This window comes from Nerophis lumbriciformis, linkage group LG01 (assembly GCF_033978685.3).
Source record: "Nerophis lumbriciformis linkage group LG01, RoL_Nlum_v2.1, whole genome shotgun sequence".
Lineage (NCBI taxonomy): Eukaryota > Metazoa > Chordata > Actinopteri > Syngnathiformes > Syngnathidae > Nerophis > Nerophis lumbriciformis.
The window spans coordinates 17,667,200-17,680,000 of record NC_084548.2 but is presented as its reverse complement, the minus strand read 5'-3'; positions in this window follow the sequence as shown (position 1 = coordinate 17,680,000).

The window sequence follows — 12,801 nt, the reverse complement described above, 5'->3', positions numbered from 1 at the left end:
CATTGAAATATAGTAGCGTAGCAGGCCTAAGTATTTATCAAAAACAAGGCTGAGGTACATTTAATAATGTTGGCCACTGTAACATTAAACACACTTTGAACAGTAACACTGTTTGTCTATACTTATAAGACGGTGCGGCTAAATTATGTTGGTTTTTTTTGCTAACGGCCATAATGTTTGTATTCAACAAATATTTTTTATAAAACACCGACAAAGACACTGAAAAAGTGTGTTGTTGTTGTTTGTGCCAAGGCGCCATCTTTTGTAGGTGTTGCATGTTGAAAACCTTCAACCTGTTTCGCACCTTAAACCGAAGTACATCTCCATTTGATTTATTATCCGTCTATAGCAGGGATCCCCAAACTACGGCCCGTGGGCCGAATATGGCCCGCCAGTGTCCAAAGTCCCAAGTTAAAAAAAAATGAAATAAAAAATGTATATATGTATTTTTTTATTATTATTTTTTTCAAATCTATCTTTTCTAATCCTTTTTCTACCGCTTGTTACTCTCTGTGTCTCCTAGCCGCTTAGGCAAATCATATTGTCTAAAAATGCATTTTCCCAAGTACACACTCTTTCAGTCAAATAGTGCGCAAGGAATACATATATATATATATATATATATATATATATATATATATATATATATATATATATATATATATATATATATATATACATACATACAGCCTGGCCCACCGCCAAATTGTTTTAACCTAGTGCGGGGGGTCCCTGGTCTAAAGGGTTTCTTCTAGAAAGGTTCCTTCATTCATCACTACAAGCAATAATTGTAAGTTTTACAATATAACTAAAACAATGCATACTTACTAAACCGTCCACTGTGTGATGTCTGTAGGAGAGTTTTCGTGCACATTTGTACGTGCAATTCTAACGTAATCAATCCAGCGTCGTTAGCATTCGTGAATATGCTAACAGGTGCCTGTGTTAGCATTATTAACTTACGATGGCATTCTTTTTGTATTGTTTCAGTATCAGAAATTCACCAAAACGTCACCGCGGAGTTACTGAGTTAGTTTAGCTGATCAGAGAGCTAGCTTCTGCAGCTAATGGGTCCATGATGATGACTTCTGTTTTGTTTTATCAGCCGTTTACTTTCATCTGACAGGGACAAATTAAACAATTCATTTATGGAAATAAACATTTACAAAATATGTTGTACTGTTTATATCTGTGGCTTATGGTTTGGTGCATCTAACACAGTGGTTCTCAAATGGGGGTACGCGTACCACTTGGGGGTACTTGAAGGTATGCCAAGGGGTACGTGAGATTTTTTTTTAATATTCTAAAAATAGCAACAATTCAAAAATCCTTTATAAATATATTTATTGAATAATACTTCAACAAAATATGAATGTAAGTTCATAAACTGAACATCAAATCAAGTAGGCTATTCCATTCATTACAATGCAACAATGCAACAATGCAACAATGAAATATTCAGTGTCGACAGCTAGATTTTTTGTGGACATGTTCCATAAATATTGATGTTAAAGATTTTTTTTTTTTTTGTGAAGAAATGTTTAGAATTAAGTTCATGAATCCAGATGGGTCTCTATTACAATCCCCAAAGAGGGCACTTTAAGTTGATGATTACTTCTATGTGTCGAAATCTTTATTTATAATTGAATCACTTGTTTAGTTTTCAACAAGTTTTTAGTTACTTTTATATCTTTTTTTGCAAATTGTTCAAGAAAGACCACAACAAATGAGCAATATTTTGCACTGTTATACAATTTAATAAATCAGAAACTGATGACATAGTGCTGTATTTTAATTATTTATCTCCTTTTTTCAACCAAAAATGCTTTGCTCTGATTAGGGGGTACTTGAATTAAAAAAATGTTCACAGGGGGTACAGCACTGAAAAAAGGTTGAGAACCACTGATCAAACATACGCAAAAATATTTATTTCTTCTAAAATTTGGTAGGTGCAGCTTGAATAGCCCGGAAAATATGATAGTTTCTTAACAAAGCCAAGCAAAAAGTAAATAACTGAGCTAAAGTATTGATTGATATAATGCTGAAATGTGTTCAACCCTGTCATGTCTGTGTGATCATGTTTTGTTTTAGTCATGTTCGGTTTTGTTTTTGGACTTTTTGTGCACTTTTTGTTTTGTCACCATAGCAACCATTAGTTTTCACCTGTCACATCACGCACCTGTTTCACGTTTTGAGTCACGCACCTGCTTTCACTAATCATGTCTATAGTATTTAAGTTCATTGTTTTCAGTTTGTCGTTCTGGCGACATCCGGATTCATACCCCTGTCACACTCGTATCTCTGCGCACTTCATAGTCCATGCCAAGTAAGTTTTTTTTTGTTTATTAATGCCACAGTTAGTGTTTTTGTTTAATTGTTCACAGTTTCTGCCTATGTGCAAGTTTTGTTTTCAATAGCCTAGTTTTGTACCTCCGCCATTGTGCGCACTTTTCGTTTGTTCCTTTTTGATACATAGTGTTAAAATAAATCATGTATTCACCTTCACGCCATGTCTGGTCCAAATCACTTGCACCTCGGGAGAACAAACCACGCCACAGTCCCTGTCGTGACAAACCCTTTGGTTTCTTGTACAAACTAAGAAGCATATTCATCCCGAAAATTGTATGACCTGCATGGACATTCAGCTTCGGGGGTTGCATTAAAGCACATGTGCTGTCAGTATATAGAAATACAATGCGCTTATTCATGTGTCGGCGTAAGAAGCTCATAGTAAGAATATTGGCTGTATGCCTGCATGTATCAGTCAATAGTCATCTGCTTAAGTGGATCCGCATAGCTTTCCCAAAACAGAGGCTGACCCAAAGACCCTCGAAAGTCAGCGCGTATTAGCATTATCAACCTCAGTTTACCCGAGAGAAGCTCGCATGTCCTCGGAGAGGTTGCGTTTCAGCCGAGCCCTGACGTGAAACACAATCTTTGCAAGGCCGGGCCGTGAAATGTGCTGTCGGTGTGAAACCTTCGCTCATGAAATATTAATGGAGAAATCGAGTGGGTTACATTCAGCCGGGACACGTCGCACAGTGTGTGAAGTTGTTTGTACAAACAACTATGAATGGTTTTAACTAACTAACTAACTAACTAACTAACTAACTAACCCTTTCGCTTGTTTCTGGGGCGCTCTGTTGATCTTCAAAGCTGCAGAAAATAGAATTTTTTTTTTTTTTTGGAACACACAATGCATTTCATTCATTATGAAAACTCCTGCTTTGAAAGAAATGAGAAAATAGTGTTGAAAACGGACAAAATAGCTTTGGAATGTATAATCCGTCACCATGTTGATTTGATATTGTGGGATGCAAGGTCAGAGATTTGTCTCTTCTATGTATGCATTTGTATTTTTGTCAGGTCTTTAAGAGCGGATGACTAACGACACCGACAGATCGACAAGCCGCAGCCTTCAGCTCCGGGAAAAATATATGATTTATCCCTGTTATTAACCTGTGCCATTCCCTTCCATACTTATTCAAATTTTTGGACTAAATCCATCCCATTTGGATGTGACTCCCCCCCCTACCACCCCAGCGCCTTTTCCCAGTTTTTCCCTGTTTTCATCTCAATGCAAGGATAAAGATTTGCTGTTTATACAAAAAAAAAGCTAAAAAGCTGTTAGAAAGCACTGTGGGGATGGATATGAATCTTGTATGAATGTGTTGAATTAAAAGCAGCGTGTGGTGTGAACTGGCTCTGCACGATGTAACCACACATGCACTGACGACGATCGGGACTGCAGTATTTAAAAAAAAAAAAAAAAAAACAGCATGCAAATCACAAGTACATTAACATTGCATTTTGCATTGTTGTTGGTGTGAAACTGGAATAAATTATCAATATTATTGACCAGTGAATACACAAATATACCTCAAATTCCAGCTATCAATTACACTTCTCAAAGGACACTAAATTATAGAAATAAGTATGCGTGTACCAGTGACGTGCGGTGAGGTTGATGGCTGGTGAGGCACTGACTTCATCACAGTCAGATTTACAAACATATGAACCCTAAAGAGTATCTTATTCACCATTTGATTAGCAGCAGTTAACGGGTTGTGTTTAAAAGCTCATACCAGCATTCTTCCCTGCTTGGCAGTCAGCATCAAGGGATGGAATTGGGGGTTAAATCACCAAAAATTATTCCCTGGCGCCCACTGCTCCCCTCACCTCCCAGGGGGTGATCAAGGGATGGGTCAAATGCAGAGGACACATTTCACCACACATAGTGTGTGTGTGACAATCATTGGTACTTTAACTTAACTTTAACTTTACACATACAAACTGTAGCACATAAAAAAGCACATTTAATAAAAAAAACGTTATTATGGTCTTACATTTACTTATAAGTGCGGGAACAGTGGTGTTCGTGTTGGAGGAGTTGTGAATGAATGAAATATGAAATCCGTGCTGCAGTCTGCAGGTGTACCTAATGTTGTGTCCCTGCAGTCGTTCACAGCTCCTCCGGCGCGAGCATTGTTGTTTTTGCACTTTTTGGCTTCTTGTTAAGTGACTTTTTTTGGGTGGATTCGGTCTTGCACGTGGAGAGTTTGGGTGTGGGCTTTGGTTGGTGTGGCGCTACCGTCGGGGGGTGCATTCTGCGGCGGGGGTGCATTAACCGGCACCAGGAGGCGGGATTACTGCGAGCCTCACACAGTGCGTCTCCGCAGCAGTTTTATGATTGCTCAGCACAAGAAATACTTTACACACATACAGTTGTTGACAAAATACACTGTACATTATTATATACCTCAGCTAACTAAACTATGGAAATGTATAATATAGTTCATATAGCAATACGGTCTCACTGCACAGCAGGCCAGTAATTAGCCGAGTCCGCAATCCATGTTGAGGCACAACGCAGTGACGTGCCTCAACTGGCTGCTGATCACCGCACCGTCTCTTCTCAGTATTTGAACGGCAAATGTGAAAATTCAGCGATTTTGAATAAAAATAATCGAAAACCGGTGAAGTTAAATGGAAAATAACTTTATAATATAATCACTGAATACATATAACAATTTAATTAATTTGTTTTCTTTTTAAAAATTTTTTCTTTCCTAGAGGCAGGTGAGGCGGGGCCTCACCTGCCTCTAGTGACCGCACGTCACTGGCGTATACTTTATATTAAAGTCAGTACTACCCACTGAAAATAAGTCAACACACGGCGGCTGTTATTGTCTAAACAGGTGGCAACACAGGTGAGTCCACCCCACATTCCAGTGGCAATATTTAGTGTGAGCACCATGCACCTTTATCTAGCACTGCCTTAGTCCTCTTTGGCATGGAATTTACCAGAACTCAACTCAACTCAACGCCTCCATTATGACCAGGAGCGTAGCACCAAATCCTGGGCCCCTATACACAAGACTCATGAAGGAACCCCACTTTTTTTACGGCATTTTTCCTCGTTTAGTAAACAATAGTCAAAGCTCACGTTTCGCACGGACTGTTTAGGTATTGCATGGCGTGTTTACGTCAGATCATACGCCGCCTGCACTGCACAACTTCGCTCTTTTAAATACGCTTGAGTTTAGAAAACTTTGTCGCCGACATAACCCGCAATGGCAGACACCGCAGAAAGCAGCGGACAAGAGCCATAGCAAAACGAGGGAATTAAGAAGCGAGGAAAGTTGTCTAAGATGTGGGAACACTTCACACTAAAATCGAAAGAAAACACAGTCGTATGCAAACATTGGAAAGTGGAGCTAGCATACCACAATAGCCCAAGTTCGATGTTCTAGCACCTGTCGAGAAAGCATCCGATTGAGGGACGTCCAGAGGCGGGGTAAGTCATCTATTATCAAATGTAAACGCAAAAGTTGTGTTAGTAAAATAAAATATATTCATAATGAGAACCAGTATGTGTTCTCTCACTCCCGCGAAGTTGTCAAATGCCGCCAAAAGGTGTTGAAAACTAACGACGCTATCCAAGCTGTCGTGTTCAATTAGCCTTTAATTAGTAACGACGCAAAAGTAGTCGTGCGTGCAAAGTTATTTGGGTTCTTCAAGTCATGCAACCACATGCTAATTGGATAACTTGCACTTGCACAAACTATAGTCTCTGTAAAGTGTAAGAGTGTCAAGTCCTTGTTCACAGTGGTAGCACTTGTGTGCCAAGTTTCCGTCCGCCATGTTGGTTCTGAATATGAAGTTGCACATTTCAAATGCAGTATAAAAGGCACTACCTAATCCACTTTTTATGTTTGATATAATGAAAACTGTTCTTATTGTTTTATTTTTGATACTAAGAATATAGTTTTATTTTAAAGGGGAACATTATCACAATTTCAGAATGGTTAAAACCATTAAAAATCAGTTCCCAGTGGCTTATTATATTTTTCTAAGTTTTTTTCAAAATTTTACCCATCACGCAATATCCCTAAAAAAAACTTCAAAGTGCCTGATTTTAACCATCGTTATGAACACCCGTCCATTTCCCTGTGACGTCACATAGTGATGCCAATACAGACAAACATGGCGCATAGAACAGCAAGCTATAGCGACATTAGCTCGGATTCAGACTCGGATTTCAGGGGCTTAAGCGATTCAACAGATTACGCATGTATTGAAACGGATGGTTGTAGTGTGGAGGCAGGTAGCGAAAACGAAATTGAAGAAGAAACTGAAGCTATTGAGCCATATCGGTTTGAACTGTATGCAAGCGAAACCGACGAAAACGACACGACAGCCAGCGACACGGGAGAAAGCGAGGACAAATTCGGCGATCGCCTTCTAACCAACGATTGGTATGTGTTTGTTTGGCATTAAAGGAAACTAACAACTCTGAACTAGGTTTACAGCATATGAAATACATTTGGCAACAACATGCACTTTGAGAGTGCAGACAGCCCAATTCTCATCAATTAAAATATTCTGTAGACATACCCTCATCCGCGCTCTTTTCCTGAAAGCTGATCTGTCCAGTTTTGGAGTTGATGTCAGCAGGCCAGGGAAGCTAGGGTCGATAGGGGGTTTAGCTCGCTCGTCTGTGGGAACAAAATTCCGCCATTGCTTGCCGTGCTACCAAGGACCTTTGTCCCTGAATTGCTCACACACTCCGGCAGATTCAATGGGGGTCTGGCGGCAGATTTCTTTGACTTTATCGTTGGAAATGCATCTGCTTTGAGTGTCGCAGGATATCCACACATTCTTGCCATCTCTGTCGTAGCATAGCTTTCGTCGGTAAAGTGTGCGGAACAAACGTCCAATTTCTTGCCACTTTCGCATCTTTGGGCCACTGGTGCAACTTGAATCCGTCCCTGTTCGTGTTGTTACACCCTCCGAAAACACACCGACGAGGCATGATGTCTCCAAGGTACGGAAAACAGTCGAAAAAACGGAAAATAACAGAGCTGATTTGACTTGGTGTTTGAGAAAATGGCGGATTGCTTTCCGATGTGACGCCACGTTGTGACGTCATCGCTCCGATAGCGAATATTAGAAAGGCGTTTAATTCGCCAAAATTCACCCATTTATATTTCGGAAATCGATTAAAAAAATATATGGTCTTTTTTCTGCAACATCAAGGTATACTGTATATTGACGCTTACATAGGTCTGGTGATAATGTTCACCTTTAACTTGCCCAGGGAATATTAATGTTGAACTAATTTTATATATTTGTGTTTTCATCTCAAACATGTTATGATGGCAAAATGAACATTGATTACTATTTTGCTAGCAAAGAATACAATTAACTGTATTGCATCCTTAAAATTCAAAACTGTCGTTGTCATTATTGCCATGTCTGTGATCATGTTTTGTTTAAGTTATGTTCTGTTTGGTTTTTGGACACTTAGTTCCTGCTTTTTCACTCCCTTGTTTTGTCACCATAGCAACCATTAGTTTCACCTGTTTCACATTTTGAGTCACGCACCTGTTTTCACTAATCATGTCACCAGTATTTAGGCTTGCAGTTGCCAGACAGTCTGTCTGGCGACATTACTTCTGATACCCATGCTATCCTTTGCTTCCTGTAGATACCATAGTTCATGCTCCATGCTTTCCAAGTAAGTTTTTGTTTATGACCATAGTTCAGTTCATGTGTTGACGTTCTTTTGTTTCATGGCCAAGTTTGTTCTCCGCCTTTTGTTTGCACCCTTTTTTGTAGTTTATAGTGTTAAAATAAAAATGTCTTTGCCTGCACGTTTTGTCCACTCCAACCTTCCTTGCAACTCGGGAAAACAAACAACCCACAGACCACGTCCTGACAATTATTAAGTGGTTTTGTATTTTTATATTGTTTCTGTATTGTTGGCAGGTTGAAAACAGCTCAGCGGAAACCAACATTTAACCGGCACCGTATAATAATCATCAAAAACGCACGAGAAATAAGAACTTTGTTTATGCAGTCACACCACACAGCACATAGGGCTGTGAGTGCACCTGTTTTTATTAGCACACACAAACTGGCACAATCAACCACGGACCCATTTCAGCTGTGCGTGTCGGCCTTCAATAATGAAAACAGGCGGTTAGAAAATAAAAGACAATTAGGCCAAACGGTGGCAGAGGGGTTAGTGCATCTGCCTCACAATACGAAGGTCCTGAGTAGTCTTGGGTTCAATCCCGGGCTCTGGATCTTTCTGTGTGGAGTTTGCATGTCCTCCCCGTGACTGCGTGGGTTCCCTCCGGGTACTCCGGCTTCCTCCCACCTCCAAAGACATGCACCTGGGGATAAGTTGATTGGCAACACTAAATTGGCCCGAGTGTGTGGATGTGAGTGTGAATGTTGTCTGTCTATCTGTGTTGGCCCTGCGATGAGGTGGCGACTTGTCCAGGGTGTACCCCGCCTTCCGCCCGATTGTAGCTGAGATAGGCTCCAGCGCCCCCCGCGACCCCAAAAGGAAATAAGCGGTAGAAAATGGATGGATGGATGGATAGGCCAAGCGCAATAATTGACAGCAAGTCTTACTTAACACATATAATTAAACCTTAACTATGCTAAAATATGATTTACTCGATTCCATGATTAATCGATTGGGACATTTGATAGAATACTCGATTACTAAAATATTTGATAGCTGCAGCTCTAGACCCCACACACCTGGTATGTTTACATGTACTAAAAAACTAATTATTGCCTAGATTTAGTTGAAACAAGTTTTTGTAAAACACATGTGAAGCCTTAATTAGGTTTTTGCCTTTTAAAAGATGAGATTAACATATTTAGAATATTTATTCATAAAGAATTTGTTTTTGTCCCAAAAGTGCCCACAAATTCAATATAAAGTGGCCAAAATACGAATTGTATTCAACATTATACACTGAAAACTGAAAATAAATAATAAATAACTGACCATAATAATACATGATTATTATAATTATTATTATTAGTAGGGCTGTCAAAGTTAACAAGATAGCATGTCAACTACAAATTCCTTTAAGAGGGCGGGGTATTTTTTTACGTTGGATTAACGTGCATGCATCCTGACTCCATTTTGACCCTTGGTACGTTCAGTAGCGTGGGGAAATACGACGTTCGGTTACTGTTGAGCCAAAAGGGGGAAAATGGCGAGCAGAAATGCACACAAAAAAGAGAACATTATGGAAATACCAGATCTAAAGCCATGGCAAGTAGTTGACTATTTTACCTTCAATCAACCCTTTGAGACACTTGTGATTTAGGGCTATATAAGTCAACTTTGATTGATTGATTCGATCGCAGTGAGACGACATCTTTGCAGCAACTGCCTGCTAGCGCGCGTTGCCGGTTGCAGGTAGTTGGAGCTGTACTTCCTTATTTGGAATGGAGTCCATTGTGACCAAAAATGTAGGTTGTTACACTAACTGCTTTAATAAGATGGAATAAAAGACTGTAGACAGGAAGTATAGAGTCACTTTTATCGGAGACTTTCGCATCAAAACATGTCAAGAAACCTCTTATACGAATCACATACTTTCGGCTTCACAATAATAGCGCTATGTGTCAAATCTGGTCTAACTACCATGACAAAATGACAAAAAAAATCTTACATTACGATCATGCTTTGTCAAAGATGTTTTGTAATATGATCTGTGATATTTCTACCAAAATAAATGTTTTCTGGTATATTGGAATAAAGTATAATAAAGTTTATAACCTGATAATCTGATTGATAGTCTGCTATTACATAATGTTTATTTAGCAGGCTGGATTACATTTATTATTAAATAAAAGTTAAAACATTGTCTTGCAGCGATGTGAATATCGTTAACATGTACAACATGTAATGCACATACTATCAGAAGTCACTCTTCATCAACGGCACAGCGGTGGAGAAAGGAAGCAGCACCAAGTTCCTGGGGGTGCAGATAACTGACAATTTAACCTGGTCCCTACACACCGGAGCGCTTGTAAAACGAGCTCAGCAGCGCATGCACATTTTGCGTCGGATGAAAAGAGCACAGCTCCCTCCCCCCATTCTCAGCACATTCTACAGAGGCACTATAGAGAGCCTGCTGACCAACAGCATCTCTGTCTGGACTGGAGCCTGCAATGCCTCAGACTGGAAGTCTCTCCAGAGAGTGGCGAGGACAGAGGAAAATATCATTAGGACTCCTCTTCCTCCTATCCAGGAGATCACAAAAAGCCGCTGTCTGACCAGGGCTCAGAAAATCTGCAAAGACTCCTCCCACCCCCACCAAGGACTGTTTTCACTGCTGTACTCTAGAAAGAGGTTCCGCAGCCTCTGAAGCAGAACCTCCAGGTTCTGTAACAGCTTCTTCCCTCAAGCCGTAAGACTCTTGAACGCATCATAATTAAATTATCCCCTCAAATCCCCCCAAAATGGATTAACTCGCTGGAATAAAAAAGACAATATAACATACATCCATAAACGTGGACACATGTGAAAAAGTGCAATATATTTATCTGTACAGTAATCTATTTATTTATTTATATATATTTATTATATATATATATATATATATATATATATATATATATGTATATATATATATATATATATATATATATATCCATCCCATCCATGTTCTACCGCTTATTCCCTTTGGGGTCGCGGGGGGCGCTGGAGCCTATCTCAGCTACAATCGGGCGGAAGGCGGGGTGCACCCTGGACAATTCGCCACCTCATCGCAGATATATATATACAGGTAAAAGCCAGTAAATTAGAATATTTTGAAAATCTTGATTTATTTCAGTAATTGCATTCAAAAGGTGTAACTTGTACATTATATTTATTCATTGCACACAGACTGATGCATTCAAATGTTTATTTCATTTAATTTTGATGATTTGAAGTGGCAACAAATGAAAATCCAAAATTCCGTGTGTCACAAAATTAGAATATTACTTAAGGCTAATACAAAAAAGGGATTTTTAGAAATGTTGGCCAACTGAAAAGTATGAAAATGAAAAATATGAGCATGTACAATACTCAATACTTGGTTGGAGCTCCTTTTGCCTCAATTACTGCGTTAATGCGGCGTGGCATGGAGTCGATGAGTTTCTGGCACTGCTCAGGTGTTATGAGAGCCCAGGTTGCTCTGATAGTGGCCTTCAACTCTTCTGCGTTTTTGGGTCTGGCATTCTGCATCTTCCTTTTCACAATACCCCACAGATTTTCTATGGGGCTAAGGTCAGGGGAGTTGGCGGGCCAATTTAGAACAGAAATACCATGGTCCGTAAACCAGGCACGGGTAGATTTTGCGCTGTGTGCATGCGCCAAGTCCTATTGGAACTTGAAATCTCCATCTCCATAGAGCAGGTCAGCAGCAGGAAGCATGAAGTGCTCTAAAACTTGCTGGTAGACGGCTGCGTTGACCCTGGATCTCAGGAAACAGAGTGGACCGACACCAGCTGGACTGCTGCTGGGTGGTCCAAAGTCATGTTTTCTGACGAAAGCAAATTTTACATTTCCTTTGGAAATCGAGGTCCCAGAGTCTGGAGGAAGACAGGAGAGGCACAGGATCCACGTTGCCTGAAGTCTAGTGTAAAGTTTCCACCATCAGTGATGGTTTGGGGTGCCATGTCATCTGCTGGTGTCGGTCCACTCTGTTTCCTGAGATCCAGGGTCAACGCAGCCGTCTACCAGCAAGTTTTAGAGCACTTCATGCTTCCTGCTGCTGACCTGCTCTATGGAGATGGAGATTTCAAGTTCCAACAGGACTTGGCGCCTGCACACAGCGCAAAATCTACCCGTGCCTGGTTTACAGACAATGGTATTTCTGTTCTAAATTGGCCCGCCAACTCCCCTGACCTTAGCCCCATAGAAAATCTGTGGGGTATTGTGAAAAGGAAGATGCAGAATGCCAGACCCAAAAACGCAGAAGAGTTGAAGGCCACTATCAGAGCAACCTGGGCTCTCATAACACCTGAGCAGTGCCAGAAACTCATCGACTCCATGCCACGCTGCATTAACGCAGTAATTGAGGCAAAAGGAGCTCCAACCAAGTATTGAGTATTGTACATGCTCATATTTTTCATTTTCATACTTTTAAGTTGGCCAACATTTCTAAAAATCCCTTTTTTGTATTAGCCTTAAGTAATATTCTAATTTTGTGACACACGGAATTTGGGATTTTCATTTGTTGCCATTTCAAATCATCAAAATTAAATGAAATAAACATTTGAATGCATCAGTCTGTGTGCAATGAATAAATATAATGTACAAGTTACACCTTTTGAATGCAATTACTGAAATAAATCAAGTTTTTCAAAATATTCTAATTTACTGGCTTTTACCTGTATATATATATATATATATATATATATATATATATATATATATATATATATATATATATATGTATATATATATATATATATATATATATATATATATATATA